The 23606-nt window shown below is 43.3% G+C and overlaps 8 non-coding genes across 8 annotated transcripts; all 8 read left to right on the forward strand.

Annotated features, from left to right (window-relative positions):
- The first annotated feature begins 3466 nt into the window (after window positions 1-3466).
- trnar-ucu (transfer RNA arginine (anticodon UCU)) lies at window positions 3467-3557 on the forward strand. The gene is given in 2 exon segments: window positions 3467-3503; window positions 3522-3557. It is a non-coding gene; the product is annotated as a tRNA-Arg (tRNA).
- A 419-nt stretch (window positions 3558-3976) lies between these two features.
- Window positions 3977-4050, forward strand: trnan-guu (transfer RNA asparagine (anticodon GUU)). The gene has a single exon. It is a non-coding gene; the product is annotated as a tRNA-Asn (tRNA).
- Window positions 4051-8305: 4255 nt separating this feature from the next.
- trnar-ucu (transfer RNA arginine (anticodon UCU)) lies at window positions 8306-8396 on the forward strand. Its single transcript is given in 2 exon segments — window positions 8306-8342; window positions 8361-8396. It is a non-coding gene; the product is annotated as a tRNA-Arg (tRNA).
- A 419-nt stretch (window positions 8397-8815) lies between these two features.
- On the forward strand, window positions 8816-8889 carry trnan-guu (transfer RNA asparagine (anticodon GUU)). The gene has a single exon. It is a non-coding gene; the product is annotated as a tRNA-Asn (tRNA).
- A 6678-nt stretch (window positions 8890-15567) lies between these two features.
- On the forward strand, window positions 15568-15658 carry trnar-ucu (transfer RNA arginine (anticodon UCU)). Its single transcript is given in 2 exon segments — window positions 15568-15604; window positions 15623-15658. It is a non-coding gene; the product is annotated as a tRNA-Arg (tRNA).
- A 419-nt stretch (window positions 15659-16077) lies between these two features.
- On the forward strand, window positions 16078-16151 carry trnan-guu (transfer RNA asparagine (anticodon GUU)). Its single transcript has one exon. It is a non-coding gene; the product is annotated as a tRNA-Asn (tRNA).
- A 4266-nt stretch (window positions 16152-20417) lies between these two features.
- trnar-ucu (transfer RNA arginine (anticodon UCU)) lies at window positions 20418-20508 on the forward strand. Its single transcript is given in 2 exon segments — window positions 20418-20454; window positions 20473-20508. It is a non-coding gene; the product is annotated as a tRNA-Arg (tRNA).
- A 419-nt stretch (window positions 20509-20927) lies between these two features.
- Window positions 20928-21001, forward strand: trnan-guu (transfer RNA asparagine (anticodon GUU)). Its single transcript has one exon. It is a non-coding gene; the product is annotated as a tRNA-Asn (tRNA).
- Window positions 21002-23606: the final 2605 nt, after the last annotated feature.

Here is a 23606-nt window from a genome sequence, read left to right on the forward strand (position 1 = left end):
TGCAGTCTTCTTTGCAAGACTCAGTTCAGAACATTAAAAATACCATTATTTGCAGATAACAAGCACGCAGCCAGCTAGACAACTGGAGTTAACCCATTTTGCATTTTTGGCTGACAAAACTGTCCAAGAGATCACCACAAGTCTGAGTTCCACTACATGCTGCCTTTATGCATTGTCTACCAGATTTTTAAAGTCTACGGTGAGCAGTCTGTTGGCTCCAATCACTCAAAAAGTCAACATGTCGCTTGGATCTGGAATATTCCCAAGAGCCTTAAAACTGCGGTCATTAAGCCTCTCTTAAAGAAGAGCAGTCTTGATGCCACAGTGCTAAATAATTACCGGCCCATCTCAAACCTACTACTACTACTCAGTTGTCCATTATTTTATTTTTTTTATCTTTTATTATCAAAAACATCTTACAAGTATTTACATATATTTACATAATTGTACAGACAAACATCACACACAAGTGCAAGGGAATGGGATACACAAGGGCAGGGGGAGAAGAGACAAAAAATTACAGAAAATCAAACACACAATCATTCTTCAAACTTTCTTCAGTGATGGGGGGTGATGCCGTGGATGGGGGGGTGATGCCGGGGTCAGAAGATGATGTCCAGGTTTCCAGAGGGTATAAGGTGGATCAGGGTGTTGTGGGGGATGAGGTGGGTGATGAACCGGTGCTCTGCTGCCATGTGGAGGTGTCGGAGGTGTGCGGCCAAGAGTCCTTTGAAGATGGGCCAAGGTTCTGCTGTTTTATTGTCACGGAGATGGATGTTCCTGTTGAGATATAATGTATACCGGGCTATGGAGAGGGTTACAGTTGTCCATTCAGGCGTGCAAATTATTTACAATGACAGAAAATGCGCTGCTGTTACAAATTGGAATAAGAGATGGAAAAGTATCCCTGCACACACAGATTAACTGCACTCTTTTCACTTTTTGATTCTCAGTTTGTTGGCAAGGAATGACTGACGTAGACCCATTTTGGATGAAAACCGTGTTTTGCGTTTGTGGAAATGAGCATCACGCAAGGATGTATGGGCTCTGTGGCGCAATGGATAGCGCATTGGACTTCTAGGCATTAGTTGCAAGGGCTTTCAAAGGTTGTGGGTTGAGTCCCACTAGAGTCGCTAATGGTGAGAGAACATTTTTGTTTTTTACAATGGAACGTCTGCGCGCTTTACTATCTGATAAAAGGCACTGCTGAACGAGGTTTATTGCCAAGTGTGCTTGAAAAAGTAAGCAAATACATCGGCATTATGTCAAATAACATTATCTTGCAATTTTTCCTCAATATCCAGATTAACTGCAGTATATTGAGTGCGCAATAAATTGGTGAGAGTCGATTGATTGAAAGACTTCCATTTTTTTTATAGCTACATTGGTACAGGGGATTTAGCTCAAAGGTAGAAAGATTGATGCCCTCGCTCTCCATTAAACACAGTTGATTGGACAGGGGCTGAACTTTCGAATGTTGCTGGCTCGCTTTAAAAAAAAAAAGATGTTGCGGCTTGTCAAGTTGCAAATATTTTTTCGACTGGGCTGGATGTCTCTGTGGCGCAATTGGCCAGCGCGCTTGGCTGTTAACCGGGAGGTTGGTGGTTCGAGCCCACCCAGGGACGACAAGCTATTTTGGAAGAGCTATCGCAGGCAAAATCCACGAGGTAACATTGTTTGCTGAATATCTACCTGAAACAGGTTGGAGTAACATTTTAGAGGCGCTGTGGCTTAGTTGGTCAAAGTGCCTGTCTAGTAAATCCCAGCAGTGCCTTCATGATAGCCTTTCAAGCAAATCAGTTGTTTACATGTACAGAAAAACATATCACCCCAAAGAGCTATTTTGCAATTATAGATTGAACAGTATCCCTGAATAAACAGAGTAAATGCACTCTTTTCACTCCTTGTTTCTCAGTTTGAGGGTAAGGAATGATTGATGTAGACCGTTTTCGGATGACTGTTTTGCTTTTGTGAAAAAGGGGAATCAGACAAAAGTTGCAAAGGCATTCAAAGGCTGTGAGTTCGAGACCCACCAGAGTCACTGTTGTAACCCCTGTTATCTACATTGGTAAATAGGAAAGCCTGCTTGTGTTATTAACTGATGAAAGGAACTGCTAAACTTGGTTCAATTACCACAGAATCCCAGTGTGCTATATGCTGGCCACTGCTTGGTAGGAGTTTCCCGTACGTGAGTGACTGTTCCTTCCTTCCTTCACGCCCCGCTCAACCTCGTCTTCTTCTAAAGAGCTTGGCGCTGTCCTCAGAAGCTTTGGTCTTACTCAGCACCTGAGTGGCCCCACCAAGGGCAAAGGGCACACTCTGGACCTGCTAATGACAAAGCGGGATAACATTTCAAATTATAGTGTGGTAAATGTTACTTTGTCTGATGGTTTCTGTATTTCTCCAGGTGCAATGAGTTTGCAGTCTTCTTTGCAAGACTCAGTTCAGAACATTAAAAATACCATTATTTGCAGATAACAAGCACGCAGCCAGCTAGACAACTGGAGTTAACCCATTTTGCATTTTTGGCTGACAAAACTGTCCAAGAGATCACCACAAGTCTGAGTTCCACTACATGCTGCCTTTATGCATTGCCTACTAGATTTTTAAAGTCTACGGTGAGCAGTCTGTTGGCTCCACTCACTCAAAAAGTCAACATGTTGCTTCGATCTGGAATATTCCCAAGAGCCTTAAAACTGCGGTCATTAAGCCTCTCTTAAAGAAGAGCAGTCTTGATGCCACAGTGCTAAATAATTACCGGCCCATTTCAAACCTACTACTACTACTCAGTTGTCCATTATTTTAATTTTTTTTTTATCTTTTATTATCAAAAACATCTTACAAGTATTTACATATATTTACATAATTGTACAGACAAACATCACACACAAGTGCAAGGGAATGGGATACACAAGGGCAGGGGGAGAAGAGACAAAAAATTACAGAAAATCAAACACACCATCATTCTCCAAACTTTCTTCAGTGATGGGGGTTGATGCCGTGGTTGGGGGAGGTGATGCCGGGGTCAGAAGATGATGTCCAGGTTTCCAGAGGGTATAAGGTGGATCAGGGTGTTGTGGGGGACGAGGTGGGTGATGAACCGGTGCTCTGCTGCCATGTGGAGGTGTCGGAGGTGTGCGGCCAAGAGTCCTTTGAAGATGGGCCAAGGTTCTGCTGTTTTATTGTCACGGAGATGGATGTTCCTGTTGAGATATAATGTATACCGGGCTATGGAGAGGGTTACAGTTGTCCATTCAGGCGTGCAAATTGTTTACAATGACAGAAAATGCGCTGCTGTTACAAATTGGAATAAGAGATGGAAAAGTATCCCTGCACACACAGATTAACTGCACTCTTTTCACTTTTTGATTCTCAGTTTGTTGGCAAGGAATGACTGACGTAGACCCATTTTGGATGAAAACCGTGTTTTGCGTTTGTGGAAATGAGCATCACGCAAGGACGTATGGGCTCTGTGGCGCAATGGATAGCGCATTGGACTTCTAGGCATTAGTTGCAAGGGCTTTCAAAGGTTGTGGGTTGGAGTCCCACCAGAGTCGCTAATGGTGAGAGAACATTTTTGTTTTTTACAATGGAACGTCTGCGCGCTTTACTATCTCATAAAAGGCACTGCTGAACAAGGTTTATTGCCAAGTGTGCTTGAAAAAGTAAGCAAATACATCTGCATCATGTCAAATAACATTATCTTGCAATTTTTCCTCAATATCCAGATTAACTGCAGTATATTGAGTGCGCAATAAATTGGCGAGAGTCGATTGATTGAAAGACTTCCAGTTTTTTTTATAGCTACATTGGTACAGGGGATTTAGCTCAAAGGTAGAAAGATTGATGCCCTCGCTCTCCATTAAACACAGTTGATTGGACAGGGGCTGAACTTTCGAATGTTGCTGGCTCGCTTTAAAAAAAAAAAGATGTTGCGGCTTGTCGAGTCGCAAATATTTTTTCGACTGGGCTGGATGTCTCTGTGGCGCAATTGGCCAGCGCGCTCGGCTGTTAACCGGGAGGTTGGTGGTTCGAGCCCACCCAGGGACGACAAGCTATTTTGGAAGAGCTATCGCAGGCAAAATCCACGAGGTAACATTGTTTGCTGAATATCTACCTGAAACAGGTTGGAGTAACATTTTAGAGGCGCTGTGGCTTAGTTGGTCAAAGTGCCTGTCTAGTAAATCCCAGCAGTGCCTTCATGATAGCCTTTCAAGCAAATCAGTTGTTTACATGTACAGAAAAACATATCACCCGAAAGAGCTATTTTGCAATTATAGATTGAACAGTATCCCTGAATAAACAGAGTAAATGCACTCTTTTCACTCCTTGTTTCTCAGTTTGATGGTAAGGAATGATTGATGTAGACCGTTTTCGGATGACTGTTTTCTTTTGTGAAAAAGGGGAATCAGACAAAAGTTGCAAAGGCATTCAAAGGCTGTGAGTTCGAGACCCACCAGAGTCACTGTTGTAACCCCTGTTATCTACATTGGTAAATAGGAAAGCCTGCTTGTGTTATTAACTGATGAAAGGAACTGCTAAACTTGGTTCAATTACCACAGAATCCCAGTGTGCTATAGGCTGGCCACTGCTTGGTAGGAGTTTCCCGTACGTGAGTGACTGTTCCTTCCTTCCTTCACGCCCCGCTCAACCTCGTCTTCTTCTAAAGAGCTTGGCGCTGTCCTCAGAAGCTTTGGTCTTACTCCGCACCTGAGTGGCCCCACCAAGGGCAAAGGGCACACTCTGGACCTGCTAATGACAAAGCGGGTTAACATTTCAAATTACAGTGTGGTAAATGTTACTTTGTCTGATGGTTTCTGTATTTCTCCAGGTGCAATGAGTTTGCAGTCTTCTTTGCAAGACTCAGTTCAGAACATTAAAAATACCATTATTTGCAGATAACAAGCACGCAGCCAGCTAGACAACTGGAGTTAACCCATTTTGCATTTTTGGCTGACAAAACTGTCCAAGAGATCACCACAAGTCTGAGTTCCACTACATGCTGCCTTTATGCATTGTCTACCAGATTTTTAAAGTCTACGGTGAGCAGTCTGTTGGCTCCAATCACTCAAAAAGTCAACATGTCGCTTGGATCTGGAATATTCCCAAGAGCCTTAAAACTGCGGTCATTAAGCCTCTCTTAAAGAAGAGCAGTCTTGATGCCACAGTGCTAAATAATTACCGGCCCATCTCAAACCTACTACTACTACTCAGTTGTCCATTATTTTATTTTTTTTATCTTTTATTATCAAAAACATCTTACAAGTATTTACATATATTTACATAATTGTACAGACAAACATCACACACAAGTGCAAGGGAATGGGATACACAAGGGCAGGGGGAGAAGAGACAAAAAATTACAGAAAATCAAACACACAATCATTCTTCAAACTTTCTTCAGTGATGGGGGGTGATGCCGTGGATGGGGGGGTGATGCCGGGGTCAGAAGATGATGTCCAGGTTTCCAGAGGGTATAAGGTGGATCAGGGTGTTGTGGGGGATGAGGTGGGTGATGAACCGGTGCTCTGCTGCCATGTGGAGGTGTCGGAGGTGTGCGGCCAAGAGTCCTTTGAAGATGGGCCAAGGTTCTGCTGTTTTATTGTCACGGAGATGGATGTTCCTGTTGAGATATAATGTATACCGGGCTATGGAGAGGGTTACAGTTGTCCATTCAGGCGTGCAAATTATTTACAATGACAGAAAATGCGCTGCTGTTACAAATTGGAATAAGAGATGGAAAAGTATCCCTGCACACACAGATTAACTGCACTCTTTTCACTTTTTGATTCTCAGTTTGTTGGCAAGGAATGACTGACGTAGACCCATTTTGGATGAAAACCGTGTTTTGCGTTTGTGGAAATGAGCATCACGCAAGGATGTATGGGCTCTGTGGCGCAATGGATAGCGCATTGGACTTCTAGGCATTAGTTGCAAGGGCTTTCAAAGGTTGTGGGTTGAGTCCCACTAGAGTCGCTAATGGTGAGAGAACATTTTTGTTTTTTACAATGGAACGTCTGCGCGCTTTACTATCTGATAAAAGGCACTGCTGAACGAGGTTTATTGCCAAGTGTGCTTGAAAAAGTAAGCAAATACATCGGCATTATGTCAAATAACATTATCTTGCAATTTTTCCTCAATATCCAGATTAACTGCAGTATATTGAGTGCGCAATAAATTGGCGAGAGTCGATTGATTGAAAGACTTCCAGTTTTTTTTATAGCTACATTGGTACAGGGGATTTAGCTCAAAGGTAGAAAGATTGATGCCCTCGCTCTCCATTAAACACAGTTGATTGGACAGGGGCTGAACTTTCGAATGTTGCTGGCTCGCTTTAAAAAAAAAAAGATGTTGCGGCTTGTCAAGTCGCAAATATTTTTTCGACTGGGCTGGATGTCTCTGTGGCGCAATTGGCCAGCGCGCTCGGCTGTTAACCGGGAGGTTGGTGGTTTGAGCCCACCCAGGGACGAGAAGCTATTTTGGAAGAGCTATCGCAGCCAAAATCCACGGGGTAACATTGTTTGCTGAATATCTACCTGAAACAGGTTGGAGTAACACTTTAGAGGCGCTGTGGCTTAGTTGGTCAAAGTGCCTGTCTAGCAAATCCCAGCAGTGCTTTCATGATAGCCTTTCAAGCAAATCAGTTGTTTACATGTACAGAAAAACATATCACCCGAAAGAGCTATTTTGCAATTAGAGATTGAACAGTATCCCTGAATAAACAGAGTAAATGCACTCTTTTCACTCCTTGTTTCTCAGTTTGATGGTAAGGAATGATTGATGTAGACCGTTTTCGGATGACTGTTTTCTTTTGTGAAAAAGGGGAATCAGACAAAAGTTGCAAAGGCATTCAAAGGCTGTGAGTTCGAGACCCACCAGAGTCACTGTTGTAACCCCTGTTATCTACATTGGTAAATAGGAAAGCCTGCTTGTGTTATTAACTGATGAAAGGAACTGCTAAACTTGGTTCAATTACCACAGAATCCCAGTGTGCTATAGGCTGGCCACTGCTTGGTAGGAGTTTCCCGTACGTGAGTGACTGTTCCTTCCTTCCTTCACGCCCCGCTCAACCTCGTCTTCTTCTAAAGAGCTTGGCGCTGTCCTCAGAAGCTTTGGTCTTACTCCGCACCTGAGTGGCCCCACCAAGGGCAAAGGGCACACTCTGGACCTGCTAATGACAAAGCGGGTTAACATTTCAAATTACAGTGTGGTAAATGTTACTTTGTCTGATGGTTTCTGTATTTCTCCAGGTGCAATGAGTTTGCAGTCTTCTTTGCAAGACTCAGTTCAGAACATTAAAAATACCATTATTTGCAGATAACAAGCACGCAGCCAGCTAGACAACTGGAGTTAACCCATTTTGCATTTTTGGCTGACAAAACTGTCCAAGAGATCACCACAAGTCTGAGTTCCACTACATGCTGCCTTTATGCATTGTCTACCAGATTTTTAAAGTCTACGGTGAGCAGTCTGTTGGCTCCAATCACTCAAAAAGTCAACATGTCGCTTGGATCTGGAATATTCCCAAGAGCCTTAAAACTGCGGTCATTAAGCCTCTCTTAAAGAAGAGCAGTCTTGATGCCACAGTGCTAAATAATTACCGGCCCATCTCAAACCTACTACTACTACTCAGTTGTCCATTATTTTATTTTTTTTATCTTTTATTATCAAAAACATCTTACAAGTATTTACATATATTTACATAATTGTACAGACAAACATCACACACAAGTGCAAGGGAATGGGATACACAAGGGCAGGGGGAGAAGAGACAAAAAATTACAGAAAATCAAACACACAATCATTCTTCAAACTTTCTTCAGTGATGGGGGGTGATGCCGTGGATGGGGGGGTGATGCCGGGGTCAGAAGATGATGTCCAGGTTTCCAGAGGGTATAAGGTGGATCAGGGTGTTGTGGGGGATGAGGTGGGTGATGAACCGGTGCTCTGCTGCCATGTGGAGGTGTCGGAGGTGTGCGGCCAAGAGTCCTTTGAAGATGGGCCAAGGTTCTGCTGTTTTATTGTCACGGAGATGGATGTTCCTGTTGAGATATAATGTATACCGGGCTATGGAGAGGGTTACAGTTGTCCATTCAGGCGTGCAAATTGTTTACAATGACAGAAAATGCGCTGCTGTTACAAATTGGAATAAGAGATGGAAAAGTATCCCTGCACACACAGATTAACTGCACTCTTTTCACTTTTTGATTCTCAGTTTGTTGGCAAGGAATGACTGACGTAGACCCATTTTGGATGAAAACCGTGTTTTGCGTTTGTGGAAATGAGCATCACGCAAGGACGTATGGGCTCTGTGGCGCAATGGATAGCGCATTGAACTTCTAGGCATTAGTTGCAAGGGCTTTCAAAGGTTGTGGGTTGGAGTCCCACCAGAGTCGCTAATGGTGAGAGAACATTTTTGTTTTTTACAATGGAACGTCTGCGCGCTTTACTATCTCATAAAAGGCACTGCTGAACAAGGTTTATTGCCAAGTGTGCTTGAAAAAGTAAGCAAATACATCTGCATCATGTCAAATAACATTATCTTGCAATTTTTCCTCAATATCCAGATTAACTGCAGTATATTGAGTGCGCAATAAATTGGCGAGAGTCGATTGATTGAAAGACTTCCAGTTTTTTTTATAGCTACATTGGTACAGGGGATTTAGCTCAAAGGTAGAAAGATTGATGCCCTCGCTCTCCATTAAACACAGTTGATTGGACAGGGGCTGAACTTTCGAATGTTGCTGGCTCGCTTTAAAAAAAAAAAGATGTTGCGGCTTGTCGAGTCGCAAATATTTTTTTGACTGGGCTGGATGTCTCTGTGGCGCAATTGGCCAGCGCGCTCGGCTGTTAACCGGGAGGTTGGTGGTTCGAGCCCACCCAGGGACGACAAGCTATTTTGGAAGAGCTATCGCAGGCAAAATCCACGAGGTAACATTGTTTGCTGAATATCTACCTGAAACAGGTTGGAGTAACATTTTAGAGGCGCTGTGGCTTAGTTGGTCAAAGTGCCTGTCTAGTAAATCCCAGCAGTGCCTTCATGATAGCCTTTCAAGCAAATCAGTTGTTTACATGTACAGAAAAACATATCACCCGAAAGAGCTATTTTGCAATTATAGATTGAACAGTATCCCTGAATAAACAGAGTAAATGCACTCTTTTCACTCCTTGTTTCTCAGTTTGATGGTAAGGAATGATTGATGTAGACCGTTTTCGGATGACTGTTTTCTTTTGTGAAAAAGGGGAATCAGACAAAAGTTGCAAAGGCATTCAAAGGCTGTGAGTTCGAGACCCACCAGAGTCACTGTTGTAACCCCTGTTATCTACATTGGTAAATAGGAAAGCCTGCTTGTGTTATTAACTGATGAAAGGAACTGCTAAACTTGGTTCAATTACCACAGAATCCCAGTGTGCTATAGGCTGGCCACTGCTTGGTAGGAGTTTCCCGTACGTGAGTGACTGTTCCTTCCTTCCTTCACGCCCCGCTCAACCTCGTCTTCTTCTAAAGAGCTTGGCGCTGTCCTCAGAAGCTTTGGTCTTACTCCGCACCTGAGTGGCCCCACCAAGGGCAAAGGGCACACTCTGGACCTGCTAATGACAAAGCGGGTTAACATTTCAAATTACAGTGTGGTAAATGTTACTTTGTCTGATGGTTTCTGTATTTCTCCAGGTGCAATGAGTTTGCAGTCTTCTTTGCAAGACTCAGTTCAGAACATTAAAAATACCATTATTTGCAGATAACAAGCACGCAGCCAGCTAGACAACTGGAGTTAACCCATTTTGCATTTTTGGCTGACAAAACTGTCCAAGAGATCACCACAAGTCTGAGTTCCACTACATGCTGCCTTTATGCATTGTCTACCAGATTTTTAAAGTCTACGGTGAGCAGTCTGTTGGCTCCAATCACTCAAAAAGTCAACATGTCGCTTGGATCTGGAATATTCCCAAGAGCCTTAAAACTGCGGTCATTAAGCCTCTCTTAAAGAAGAGCAGTCTTGATGCCACAGTGCTAAATAATTACCGGCCCATCTCAAACCTACTACTACTACTCAGTTGTCCATTATTTTATTTTTTTTATCTTTTATTATCAAAAACATCTTACAAGTATTTACATATATTTACATAATTGTACAGACAAACATCACACACAAGTGCAAGGGAATGGGATACACAAGGGCAGGGGGAGAAGAGACAAAAAATTACAGAAAATCAAACACACAATCATTCTTCAAACTTTCTTCAGTGATGGGGGGTGATGCCGTGGATGGGGGGGTGATGCCGGGGTCAGAAGATGATGTCCAGGTTTCCAGAGGGTATAAGGTGGATCAGGGTGTTGTGGGGGATGAGGTGGGTGATGAACCGGTGCTCTGCTGCCATGTGGAGGTGTCGGAGGTGTGCGGCCAAGAGTCCTTTGAAGATGGGCCAAGGTTCTGCTGTTTTATTGTCACGGAGATGGATGTTCCTGTTGAGATATAATGTATACCGGGCTATGGAGAGGGTTACAGTTGTCCATTCAGGCGTGCAAATTATTTACAATGACAGAAAATGCGCTGCTGTTACAAATTGGAATAAGAGATGGAAAAGTATCCCTGCACACACAGATTAACTGCACTCTTTTCACTTTTTGATTCTCAGTTTGTTGGCAAGGAATGACTGACGTAGACCCATTTTGGATGAAAACCGTGTTTTGCGTTTGTGGAAATGAGCATCACGCAAGGATGTATGGGCTCTGTGGCGCAATGGATAGCGCATTGGACTTCTAGGCATTAGTTGCAAGGGCTTTCAAAGGTTGTGGGTTGAGTCCCACTAGAGTCGCTAATGGTGAGAGAACATTTTTGTTTTTTACAATGGAACGTCTGCGCGCTTTACTATCTGATAAAAGGCACTGCTGAACGAGGTTTATTGCCAAGTGTGCTTGAAAAAGTAAGCAAATACATCGGCATTATGTCAAATAACATTATCTTGCAATTTTTCCTCAATATCCAGATTAACTGCAGTATATTGAGTGCGCAATAAATTGGCGAGAGTCGATTGATTGAAAGACTTCCAGTTTTTTTTATAGCTACATTGGTACAGGGGATTTAGCTCAAAGGTAGAAAGATTGATGCCCTCGCTCTCCATTAAACACAGTTGATTGGACAGGGGCTGAACTTTCGAATGTTGCTGGCTCGCTTTAAAAAAAAAAAGATGTTGCGGCTTGTCAAGTCGCAAATATTTTTTCGACTGGGCTGGATGTCTCTGTGGCGCAATTGGCCAGCGCGCTCGGCTGTTAACCGGGAGGTTGGTGGTTTGAGCCCACCCAGGGACGAGAAGCTATTTTGGAAGAGCTATCGCAGCCAAAATCCACGGGGTAACATTGTTTGCTGAATATCTACCTGAAACAGGTTGGAGTAACACTTTAGAGGCGCTGTGGCTTAGTTGGTCAAAGTGCCTGTCTAGCAAATCCCAGCAGTGCTTTCATGATAGCCTTTCAAGCAAATCAGTTGTTTACATGTACAGAAAAACATATCACCCGAAAGAGCTATTTTGCAATTAGAGATTGAACAGTATCCCTGAATAAACAGAGTAAATGCACTCTTTTCACTCCTTGTTTCTCAGTTTGATGGTAAGGAATGATTGATGTAGACCGTTTTCGGATGACTGTTTTCTTTTGTGAAAAAGGGGAATCAGACAAAAGTTGCAAAGGCATTCAAAGGCTGTGAGTTCGAGACCCACCAGAGTCACTGTTGTAACCCCTGTTATCTACATTGGTAAATAGGAAAGCCTGCTTGTGTTATTAACTGATGAAAGGAACTGCTAAACTTGGTTCAATTACCACAGAATCCCAGTGTGCTATAGGCTGGCCACTGCTTGGTAGGAGTTTCCCGTACGTGAGTGACTGTTCCTTCCTTCCTTCACGCCCCGCTCAACCTCGTCTTCTTCTAAAGAGCTTGGCGCTGTCCTCAGAAGCTTTGGTCTTACTCCGCACCTGAGTGGCCCCACCAAGGGCAAAGGGCACACTCTGGACCTGCTAATGACAAAGCGGGTTAACATTTCAAATTACAGTGTGGTAAATGTTACTTTGTCTGATGGTTTCTGTATTTCTCCAGGTGCAATGAGTTTGCAGTCTTCTTTGCAAGACTCAGTTCAGAACATTAAAAATACCATTATTTGCAGATAACAAGCACGCAGCCAGCTAGACAACTGGAGTTAACCCATTTTGCATTTTTGGCTGACAAAACTGTCCAAGAGATCACCACAAGTCTGAGTTCCACTACATGCTGCCTTTATGCATTGTCTACCAGATTTTTAAAGTCTACGGTGAGCAGTCTGTTGGCTCCAATCACTCAAAAAGTCAACATGTCGCTTGGATCTGGAATATTCCCAAGAGCCTTAAAACTGCGGTCATTAAGCCTCTCTTAAAGAAGAGCAGTCTTGATGCCACAGTGCTAAATAATTACCGGCCCATCTCAAACCTACTACTACTACTCAGTTGTCCATTATTTTATTTTTTTTATCTTTTATTATCAAAAACATCTTACAAGTATTTACATATATTTACATAATTGTACAGACAAACATCACACACAAGTGCAAGGGAATGGGATACACAAGGGCAGGGGGAGAAGAGACAAAAAATTACAGAAAATCAAACACACAATCGTTCTTCAAACTTTCTTCAGTGATGGGGGGTGATGCCGTGGATGGGGGGGTGATGCCGGGGTCAGAAGATGATGTCCAGGTTTCCAGAGGGTATAAGGTGGATCAGGGTGTTGTGGGGGATGAGGTGGGTGATGAACCGGTGCTCTGCTGCCATGTGGAGGTGTCGGAGGTGTGCGGCCAAGAGTCCTTTGAAGATGGGCCAAGGTTCTGCTGTTTTATTGTCACGGAGATGGATGTTCCTGTTGAGATATAATGTATACCGGGCTATGGAGAGGGTTACAGTTGTCCATTCAGGCGTGCAAATTATTTACAATGACAGAAAATGCGCTGCTGTTACAAATTGGAATAAGAGATGGAAAAGTATCCCTGCACACACAGATTAACTGCACTCTTTTCACTTTTTGATTCTCAGTTTGTTGGCAAGGAATGACTGACGTAGACCCATTTTGGATGAAAACCGTGTTTTGCGTTTGTGGAAATGAGCATCACGCAAGGATGTATGGGCTCTGTGGCGCAATGGATAGCGCATTGGACTTCTAGGCATTAGTTACAAGGGCTTTCAAAGGTTGTGGGTTGAGTCCCACTAGAGTCGCTAATGGTGAGAGAACATTTTTGTTTTTTATAATGGAACGTCTGCGCGCTTTACTATCTGATAAAAGGCACTGCTGAACGAGGTTTATTGCCAAGTGTGCTTGAAAAAGTAAGCAAATACATCGGCATTATGTCAAATAACATTATCTTGCAATTTTTCCTCAATATCCAGATTAACTGCAGTATATTGAGTGCGCAATAAATTGGTGAGAGTCGATTGATTGAAAGACTTCCATTTTTTTTATAGCTACATTGGTACAGGGGATTTAGCTCAAAGGTAGAAAGATTGATGCCCTCGCTCTCCATTAAACACAGTTGATTGGACAGGGGCTGAACTTTCGAATGTTGCTGGCTCGCTTTAAAAAAAAAAAGATGTTGCGGCTTGTCAAGTTGCAAATATTTTTTCGACTGGGCTGGATGTCTCTGTGGCGCAATTGGCCAGCGCGCTTGGCTGTTAACCGGGAGGTTGGTGGTTCGAGCCCACCCAGGGACGACAAGCTATTTTGGAAGAGCTATCGCAGGCAAAATCCACGAGGTAACATTGTTTGCTGAATATCTACCTGAAACAGGTTGGAGTAACATTTTAGAGGCGCTGTGGCTTAGTTGGTCAAAGTGCCTGTCTAGTAAATCCCAGCAGTGCCTTCATGATAGCCTTTCAAGCAAATCAGTTGTTTACATGTACAGAAAAACATATCACCCCAAAGAGCTATTTTGCAATTATAGATTGAACAGTATCCCTGAATAAACAGAGTAAATGCACTCTTTTCACTCCTTGTTTCTCAGTTTGAGGGTAAGGAATGATTGATGTAGACCGTTTTCGGATGACTGTTTTGCTTTTGTGAAAAAGGGGAATCAGACAAAAGTTGCAAAGGCATTCAAAGGCTGTGAGTTCGAGACCCACCAGAGTCACTGTTGTAACCCCTGTTATCTACATTGGTAAATAGGAAAGCCTGCTTGTGTTATTAACTGATGAAAGGAACTGCTAAACTTGGTTCAATTACCACAGAATCCCAGTGTGCTATATGCTGGCCACTGCTTGGTAGGAGTTTCCCGTACGTGAGTGACTGTTCCTTCCTTCCTTCACGCCCCGCTCAACCTCGTCTTCTTCTAAAGAGCTTGGCGCTGTCCTCAGAAGCTTTGGTCTTACTCAGCACCTGAGTGGCCCCACCAAGGGCAAAGGGCACACTCTGGACCTGCTAATGACAAAGCGGGATAACATTTCAAATTATAGTGTGGTAAATGTTACTTTGTCTGATGGTTTCTGTATTTCTCCAGGTGCAATGAGTTTGCAGTCTTCTTTGCAAGACTCAGTTCAGAACATTAAAAATACCATTATTTGCAGATAACAAGCACGCAGCCAGCTAGACAACTGGAGTTAACCCATTTTGCATTTTTGGCTGACAAAACTGTCCAAGAGATCACCACAAGTCTGAGTTCCACTACATGCTGCCTTTATGCATTGCCTACTAGATTTTTAAAGTCTACGGTGAGCAGTCTGTTGGCTCCACTCACTCAAAAAGTCAACATGTTGCTTCGATCTGGAATATTCCCAAGAGCCTTAAAACTGCGGTCATTAAGCCTCTCTTAAAGAAGAGCAGTCTTGATGCCACAGTGCTAAATAATTACCGGCCCATTTCAAACCTACTACTACTACTCAGTTGTCCATTATTTTAATTTTTTTTTTATCTTTTATTATCAAAAACATCTTACAAGTATTTACATATATTTACATAATTGTACAGACAAACATCACACACAAGTGCAAGGGAATGGGATACACAAGGGCAGGGGGAGAAGAGACAAAAAATTACAGAAAATCAAACACACCATCATTCTCCAAACTTTCTTCAGTGATGGGGGTTGATGCCGTGGTTGGGGGAGGTGATGCCGGGGTCAGAAGATGATGTCCAGGTTTCCAGAGGGTATAAGGTGGATCAGGGTGTTGTGGGGGACGAGGTGGGTGATGAACCGGTGCTCTGCTGCCATGTGGAGGTGTCGGAGGTGTGCGGCCAAGAGTCCTTTGAAGATGGGCCAAGGTTCTGCTGTTTTATTGTCACGGAGATGGATGTTCCTGTTGAGATATAATGTATACCGGGCTATGGAGAGGGTTACAGTTGTCCATTCAGGCGTGCAAATTGTTTACAATGACAGAAAATGCGCTGCTGTTACAAATTGGAATAAGAGATGGAAAAGTATCCCTGCACACACAGATTAACTGCACTCTTTTCACTTTTTGATTCTCAGTTTGTTGGCAAGGAATGACTGACGTAGACCCATTTTGGATGAAAACCGTGTTTTGCGTTTGTGGAAATGAGCATCACGCAAGGACGTATGGGCTCTGTGGCGCAATGGATAGCGCATTGGACTTCTAGGCATTAGTTGCAAGGGCTTTCAAAGGTTGTGGGTTGGAGTCCCACCAGAGTCGCTAATGGTGAGAGAACATTTTTGTTTTTTACAATGGAACGTCTGCGCGCTTTACTATCTCATAAAAGGCACTGCTGAACAAGGTTTATTGCCAAGTGTGCTTGAAAAAGTAAGCAAATACATCTGCATCATGTCAAATAACATTATCTTGCAATTTTTCCTCAATATCCAGATTAACTGCAGTATATTGAGTGCGCAATAAATTGGCGAGAGTCGATTGATTGAAAGACTTCCAGTTTTTTTTATAGCTACATTGGTACAGGGGATTTAGCTCAAAGGTAGAAAGATTGATGCCCTCGCTCTCCATTAAACACAGTTGATTGGACAGGGGCTGAACTTTCGAATGTTGCTGGCTCGCTTTAAAAAAAAAAAGATGTTGCGGCTTGTCGAGTCGCAAATATTTTTTCGACTGGGCTGGATGTCTCTGTGGCGCAATTGGCCAGCGCGCTCGGCTGTTAACCGGGAGGTTGGTGGTTCGAGCCCACCCAGGGACGACAAGCTATTTTGGAAGAGCTATCGCAGGCAAAATCCACGAGGTAACATTGTTTGCTGAATATCTACCTGAAACAGGTTGGAGTAACATTTTAGAGGCGCTGTGGCTTAGTTGGTCAAAGTGCCTGTCTAGTAAATCCCAGCAGTGCCTTCATGATAGCCTTTCAAGCAAATCAGTTGTTTACATGTACAGAAAAACATATCACCCGAAAGAGCTATTTTGCAATTATAGATTGAACAGTATCCCTGAATAAACAGAGTAAATGCACTCTTTTCACTCCTTGTTTCTCAGTTTGATGGTAAGGAATGATTGATGTAGACCGTTTTCGGATGACTGTTTTCTTTTGTGAAAAAGGGGAATCAGACAAAAGTTGCAAAGGCATTCAAAGGCTGTGAGTTCGAGACCCACCAGAGTCACTGTTGTAACCCCTGTTATCTACATTGGTAAATAGGAAAGCCTGCTTGTGTTATTAACTGATGAAAGGAACTGCTAAACTTGGTTCAATTACCACAGAATCCCAGTGTGCTATAGGCTGGCCACTGCTTGGTAGGAGTTTCCCGTACGTGAGTGACTGTTCCTTCCTTCCTTCACGCCCCGCTCAACCTCGTCTTCTTCTAAAGAGCTTGGCGCTGTCCTCAGAAGCTTTGGTCTTACTCCGCACCTGAGTGGCCCCACCAAGGGCAAAGGGCACACTCTGGACCTGCTAATGACAAAGCGGGTTAACATTTCAAATTACAGTGTGGTAAATGTTACTTTGTCTGATGGTTTCTGTATTTCTCCAGGTGCAATGAGTTTGCAGTCTTCTTTGCAAGACTCAGTTCAGAACATTAAAAATACCATTATTTGCAGATAACAAGCACGCAGCCAGCTAGACAACTGGAGTTAACCCATTTTGCATTTTTGGCTGACAAAACTGTCCAAGAGATCACCACAAGTCTGAGTTCCACTACATGCTGCCTTTATGCATTGTCTACCAGATTTTTAAAGTCTACGGTGAGCAGTCTGTTGGCTCCAATCACTCAAAAAGTCAACATGTCGCTTGGATCTGGAATATTCCCAAGAGCCTTAAAACTGCGGTCATTAAGCCTCTCTTAAAGAAGAGCAGTCTTGATGCCACAGTGCTAAATAATTACCGGCCCATCTCAAACCTACTACTACTACTCAGTTGTCCATTATTTTATTTTTTTTATCTTTTATTATCAAAAACATCTTACAAGTATTTACATATATTTACATAATTGTACAGACAAACATCACACACAAGTGCAAGGGAATGGGATACACAAGGGCAGGGGGAGAAGAGACAAAAAATTACAGAAAATCAAACACACAATCATTCTTCAAACTTTCTTCAGTGATGGGGGGTGATGCCGTGGATGGGGGGGTGATGCCGGGGTCAGAAGATGATGTCCAGGTTTCCAGAGGGTATAAGGTGGATCAGGGTGTTGTGGGGGATGAGGTGGGTGATGAACCGGTGCTCTGCTGCCATGTGGAGGTGTCGGAGGTGTGCGGCCAAGAGTCCTTTGAAGATGGGCCAAGGTTCTGCTGTTTTATTGTCACGGAGATGGATGTTCCTGTTGAGATATAATGTATACCGGGCTATGGAGAGGGTTACAGTTGTCCATTCAGGCGTGCAAATTATTTACAATGACAGAAAATGCGCTGCTGTTACAAATTGGAATAAGAGATGGAAAAGTATCCCTGCACACACAGATTAACTGCACTCTTTTCACTTTTTGATTCTCAGTTTGTTGGCAAGGAATGACTGACGTAGACCCATTTTGGATGAAAACCGTGTTTTGCGTTTGTGGAAATGAGCATCACGCAAGGATGTATGGGCTCTGTGGCGCAATGGATAGCGCATTGGACTTCTAGGCATTAGTTGCAAGGGCTTTCAAAGGTTGTGGGTTGAGTCCCACTAGAGTCGCTAATGGTGAGAGAACATTTTTGTTTTTTACAATGGAACGTCTGCGCGCTTTACTATCTGATAAAAGGCACTGCTGAACGAGGTTTATTGCCAAGTGTGCTTGAAAAAGTAAGCAAATACATCGGCATTATGTCAAATAACATTATCTTGCAATTTTTCCTCAATATCCAGATTAACTGCAGTATATTGAGTGCGCAATAAATTGGCGAGAGTCGATTGATTGAAAGACTTCCAGTTTTTTTTATAGCTACATTGGTACAGGGGATTTAGCTCAAAGGTAGAAAGATTGATGCCCTCGCTCTCCATTAAACACAGTTGATTGGACAGGGGCTGAACTTTCGAATGTTGCTGGCTCGCTTTAAAAAAAAAAAGATGTTGCGGCTTGTCAAGTCGCAAATATTTTTTCGACTGGGCTGGATGTCTCTGTGGCGCAATTGGCCAGCGCGCTCGGCTGTTAACCGGGAGGTTGGTGGTTTGAGCCCACCCAGGGACGAGAAGCTATTTTGGAAGAGCTATCGCAGCCAAAATCCACGGGGTAACATTGTTTGCTGAATATCTACCTGAAACAGGTTGGAGTAACACTTTAGAGGCGCTGTGGCTTAGTTGGTCAAAGTGCCTGTCTAGCAAATCCCAGCAGTGCTTTCATGATAGCCTTTCAAGCAAATCAGTTGTTTACATGTACAGAAAAACATATCACCCGAAAGAGCTATTTTGCAATTAGAGATTGAACAGTATCCCTGAATAAACAGAGTAAATGCACTCTTTTCACTCCTTGTTTCTCAGTTTGATGGTAAGGAATGATTGATGTAGACCGTTTTCGGATGACTGTTTTCTTTTGTGAAAAAGGGGAATCAGACAAAAGTTGCAAAGGCATTCAAAGGCTGTGAGTTCGAGACCCACCAGAGTCACTGTTGTAACCCCTGTTATCTACATTGGTAAATAGGAAAGCCTGCTTGTGTTATTAACTGATGAAAGGAACTGCTAAACTTGGTTCAATTACCACAGAATCCCAGTGTGCTATAGGCTGGCCACTGCTTGGTAGGAGTTTCCCGTACGTGAGTGACTGTTCCTTCCTTCCTTCACGCCCCGCTCAACCTCGTCTTCTTCTAAAGAGCTTGGCGCTGTCCTCAGAAGCTTTGGTCTTACTCCGCACCTGAGTGGCCCCACCAAGGGCAAAGGGCACACTCTGGACCTGCTAATGACAAAGCGGGTTAACATTTCAAATTACAGTGTGGTAAATGTTACTTTGTCTGATGGTTTCTGTATTTCTCCAGGTGCAATGAGTTTGCAGTCTTCTTTGCAAGACTCAGTTCAGAACATTAAAAATACCATTATTTGCAGATAACAAGCACGCAGCCAGCTAGACAACTGGAGTTAACCCATTTTGCATTTTTGGCTGACAAAACTGTCCAAGAGATCACCACAAGTCTGAGTTCCACTACATGCTGCCTTTATGCATTGTCTACCAGATTTTTAAAGTCTACGGTGAGCAGTCTGTTGGCTCCAATCACTCAAAAAGTCAACATGTCGCTTGGATCTGGAATATTCCCAAGAGCCTTAAAACTGCGGTCATTAAGCCTCTCTTAAAGAAGAGCAGTCTTGATGCCACAGTGCTAAATAATTACCGGCCCATCTCAAACCTACTACTACTACTCAGTTGTCCATTATTTTATTTTTTTTATCTTTTATTATCAAAAACATCTTACAAGTATTTACATATATTTACATAATTGTACAGACAAACATCACACACAAGTGCAAGGGAATGGGATACACAAGGGCAGGGGGAGAAGAGACAAAAAATTACAGAAAATCAAACACACAATCATTCTTCAAACTTTCTTCAGTGATGGGGGGTGATGCCGTGGATGGGGGGGTGATGCCGGGGTCAGAAGATGATGTCCAGGTTTCCAGAGGGTATAAGGTGGATCAGGGTGTTGTGGGGGATGAGGTGGGTGATGAGTGGGTGATGAACCGGTGCTCTGCTGCCATGTGGAGGTGTCGGAGGTGTGCGGCCAAGAGTCCTTTGAAGATGGGCCAAGGTTCTGCTGTTTTATTGTCACGGAGATGGATGTTCCTGTTGAGATATAATGTATACCGGGCTATGGAGAGGGTTACAGTTGTCCATTCAGGCGTGCAAATTGTTTACAATGACAGAAAATGCGCTGCTGTTACAAATTGGAATAAGAGATGGAAAAGTATCCCTGCACACACAGATTAACTGCACTCTTTTCACTTTTTGATTCTCAGTTTGTTGGCAAGGAATGACTGACGTAGACCCATTTTGGATGAAAACCGTGTTTTGCGTTTGTGGAAATGAGCATCACGCAAGGACGTATGGGCTCTGTGGCGCAATGGATAGCGCATTGAACTTCTAGGCATTAGTTGCAAGGGCTTTCAAAGGTTGTGGGTTGGAGTCCCACCAGAGTCGCTAATGGTGAGAGAACATTTTTGTTTTTTACAATGGAACGTCTGCGCGCTTTACTATCTCATAAAAGGCACTGCTGAACAAGGTTTATTGCCAAGTGTGCTTGAAAAAGTAAGCAAATACATCTGCATCATGTCAAATAACATTATCTTGCAATTTTTCCTCAATATCCAGATTAACTGCAGTATATTGAGTGCGCAATAAATTGGCGAGAGTCGATTGATTGAAAGACTTCCAGTTTTTTTTATAGCTACATTGGTACAGGGGATTTAGCTCAAAGGTAGAAAGATTGATGCCCTCGCTCTCCATTAAACACAGTTGATTGGACAGGGGCTGAACTTTCGAATGTTGCTGGCTCGCTTTAAAAAAAAAAAGATGTTGCGGCTTGTCGAGTCGCAAATATTTTTTTGACTGGGCTGGATGTCTCTGTGGCGCAATTGGCCAGCGCGCTCGGCTGTTAACCGGGAGGTTGGTGGTTCGAGCCCACCCAGGGACGACAAGCTATTTTGGAAGAGCTATCGCAGGCAAAATCCACGAGGTAACATTGTTTGCTGAATATCTACCTGAAACAGGTTGGAGTAACATTTTAGAGGCGCTGTGGCTTAGTTGGTCAAAGTGCCTGTCTAGTAAATCCCAGCAGTGCCTTCATGATAGCCTTTCAAGCAAATCAGTTGTTTACATGTACAGAAAAACATATCACCCGAAAGAGCTATTTTGCAATTATAGATTGAACAGTATCCCTGAATAAACAGAGTAAATGCACTCTTTTCACTCCTTGTTTCTCAGTTTGATGGTAAGGAATGATTGATGTAGACCGTTTTCGGATGACTGTTTTCTTTTGTGAAAAAGGGGAATCAGACAAAAGTTGCAAAGGCATTCAAAGGCTGTGAGTTCGAGACCCACCAGAGTCACTGTTGTAACCCCTGTTATCTACATTGGTAAATAGGAAAGCCTGCTTGTGTTATTAACTGATGAAAGGAACTGCTAAACTTGGTTCAATTACCACAGAATCCCAGTGTGCTATAGGCTGGCCACTGCTTGGTAGGAGTTTCCCGTACGTGAGTGACTGTTCCTTCCTTCCTTCACGCCCCGCTCAACCTCGTCTTCTTCTAAAGAGCTTGGCGCTGTCCTCAGAAGCTTTGGTCTTACTCCGCACCTGAGTGGCCCCACCAAGGGCAAAGGGCACACTCTGGACCTGCTAATGACAAAGCGGGTTAACATTTCAAATTACAGTGTGGTAAATGTTACTTTGTCTGATGGTTTCTGTATTTCTCCAGGTGCAATGAGTTTGCAGTCTTCTTTGCAAGACTCAGTTCAGAACATTAAAAATACCATTATTTGCAGATAACAAGCACGCAGCCAGCTAGACAACTGGAGTTAACCCATTTTGCATTTTTGGCTGACAAAACTGTCCAAGAGATCACCACAAGTCTGAGTTCCACTACATGCTGCCTTTATGCATTGTCTACCAGATTTTTAAAGTCTACGGTGAGCAGTCTGTTGGCTCCAATCACTCAAAAAGTCAACATGTCGCTTGGATCTGGAATATTCCCAAGAGCCTTAAAACTGCGGTCATTAAGCCTCTCTTAAAGAAGAGCAGTCTTGATGCCACAGTGCTAAATAATTACCGGCCCATCTCAAACCTACTACTACTACTCAGTTGTCCATTATTTTATTTTTTTTATCTTTTATTATCAAAAACATCTTACAAGTATTTACATATATTTACATAATTGTACAGACAAACATCACACACAAGTGCAAGGGAATGGGATACACAAGGGCAGGGGGAGAAGAGACAAAAAATTACAGAAAATCAAACACACAATCATTCTTCAAACTTTCTTCAGTGATGGGGGGTGATGCCGTGGATGGGGGGGTGATGCCGGGGTCAGAAGATGATGTCCAGGTTTCCAGAGGGTATAAGGTGGATCAGGGTGTTGTGGGGGATGAGGTGGGTGATGAACCGGTGCTCTGCTGCCATGTGGAGGTGTCGGAGGTGTGCGGCCAAGAGTCCTTTGAAGATGGGCCAAGGTTCTGCTGTTTTATTGTCACGGAGATGGATGTTCCTGTTGAGATATAATGTATACCGGGCTATGGAGAGGGTTACAGTTGTCCATTCAGGCGTGCAAATTATTTACAATGACAGAAAATGCGCTGCTGTTACAAATTGGAATAAGAGATGGAAAAGTATCCCTGCACACACAGATTAACTGCACTCTTTTCACTTTTTGATTCTCAGTTTGTTGGCAAGGAATGACTGACGTAGACCCATTTTGGATGAAAACCGTGTTTTGCGTTTGTGGAAATGAGCATCACGCAAGGATGTATGGGCTCTGTGGCGCAATGGATAGCGCATTGGACTTCTAGGCATTAGTTGCAAGGGCTTTCAAAGGTTGTGGGTTGAGTCCCACTAGAGTCGCTAATGGTGAGAGAACATTTTTGTTTTTTACAATGGAACGTCTGCGCGCTTTACTATCTGATAAAAGGCACTGCTGAACGAGGTTTATTGCCAAGTGTGCTTGAAAAAGTAAGCAAATACATCGGCATTATGTCAAATAACATTATCTTGCAATTTTTCCTCAATATCCAGATTAACTGCAGTATATTGAGTGCGCAATAAATTGGCGAGAGTCGATTGATTGAAAGACTTCCAGTTTTTTTTATAGCTACATTGGTACAGGGGATTTAGCTCAAAGGTAGAAAGATTGATGCCCTCGCTCTCCATTAAACACAGTTGATTGGACAGGGGCTGAACTTTCGAATGTTGCTGGCTCGCTTTAAAAAAAAAAAGATGTTGCGGCTTGTCAAGTCGCAAATATTTTTTCGACTGGGCTGGATGTCTCTGTGGCGCAATTGGCCAGCGCGCTCGGCTGTTAACCGGGAGGTTGGTGGTTTGAGCCCACCCAGGGACGACAAGCTATTTTGGAAGAGCTATCGCAGCCAAAATCCACGGGGTAACATTGTTTGCTGAATATCTACCTGAAACAGGTTGGAGTAACACTTTAGAGGCGCTGTGGCTTAGTTGGTCAAAGTGCCTGTCTAGCAAATCCCAGCAGTGCTTTCATGATAGCCTTTCAAGCAAATCAGTTGTTTACATG

This window comes from Eucyclogobius newberryi, unplaced genomic scaffold, assembly GCF_026437365.1.
Source record: "Eucyclogobius newberryi isolate DKJ021-1_F unplaced genomic scaffold, fEucNew1.0.hap1 SCAF_41, whole genome shotgun sequence".
NCBI lineage: Eukaryota > Metazoa > Chordata > Actinopteri > Gobiiformes > Gobiidae > Eucyclogobius > Eucyclogobius newberryi.